This window comes from Otolemur garnettii, unplaced genomic scaffold, assembly GCF_000181295.1.
Source record: "Otolemur garnettii isolate 467f Iridium unplaced genomic scaffold, OtoGar3 scaffold00041, whole genome shotgun sequence".
In the NCBI taxonomy this organism is placed as follows: domain Eukaryota; kingdom Metazoa; phylum Chordata; class Mammalia; order Primates; family Galagidae; genus Otolemur; species Otolemur garnettii.
The window spans coordinates 12,774,104-12,775,498 of NW_003852436.1; positions in this window are offsets into that span (position 1 = coordinate 12,774,104).

Consider the following 1,395-nt stretch of genomic DNA (forward strand, 5'->3'; position numbering starts at 1 on the left):
AGCCCAGGAGTTGGAGATTGCTGTGAGCTGTGACGCCACAGCACTCTACTGAGGGCGACGAAGTGAGACTCTGTCTCTTAAAAAAAAAAAAAGAGCAGAGCTTCAGGGACCTATAAAGACTATAACAAAAGCTTGAAGTTATGGAAGGAGAGGAGAAAAAAATGAAGCTGAAAGAGAATTGAAAAACTAATCCCTGAAAACATCCTAATTTGGCAAGATATAATTAACAAGATTCAAGAAACTGAGTGACCCCCCAAACAGGATAACCTCAAATAAGTCAATGCCAACACACATCATAATTGAACTACTGAAAAGTAAAAATATCTTGAAAGTAGCCAAGGGAAGCTGATGCCTCACCTACAGTGACAGAATGGCTAGCCCAGCTGCGGGGCGCCCACGCCATAGAATACTACTCTCCTCAACAGTGAAAAAGAGCGAACTGTTGCTATATGCAAAAATCCAGGGTGAATCTCCAGAGAATTACGCTAAGTAGGAAAAAGGTCAAGTCCCAAAGGTTATATATTGAATGGTTGTATTTATGTAACATTCTTAAAATGATAAAATAATGGACTAGTGATTGCCATGGGTCAGGGAAGGGATGAGAGCAGGAGGAAAGTGGATTTGGTTATGAAAGAGCAACATGAGGGGGCTTTGTGGTGGTGGGAACATTCTGGATCTTCGTTGTATCAGTGTCAACATCTCCTTGTGCTATTGTACTACCTTATTTTGAATGATCTTACCATTGTCACCCAGGAAACTGAGTAAAAGAGACCAATATCTCTTTGCACTATTTCTTACAACTGTATATGTGTCTATAATTATCTCAAAATTAGAAATTTAACTTAAGAAAAATCGAAAGCAACAAATGCCTCGCTTATGTTGATTATATTTATTGATATTTAGCACATTAAAAACAAAAACAGGGACACTGAAAAATATTTACCTCACTCATTTGAAAATATCATACCTGATACATAATGAATGCAAATAGCATATTTTATGAAAACAATTATATTTTACAAAACAAAGGGAAATTAGTGAAAAAAGTAGCATTGTTTTTCTTTTCTTTTCTTTTTGGCCAGGGCTGGGTTTGAACCCGCCCCCCTCCAGCATATGGGATGGCGCCCTTACCCTTTTGAGCCACAGGCACTGCCCATGAAAAAAGTAGCATTGCTTTTCATTTTTCAGATCTCTGTAATGTCTGGCTTAATAGTAGATGGCTAGATTCTCATATCTGCTTCTACATTCTATTTCTGCAATATGTTGTTTTAACTGAAGTATGTAAAGATAGTTCAACCCCACTTGGACATGTATTTGTAGAGTTTTTTTTTCATCCTTTCCTAGCATTAGTGGATTCCAAGATTCAAGCTTTTTTAAATTTTTTTCTTTTTTTTT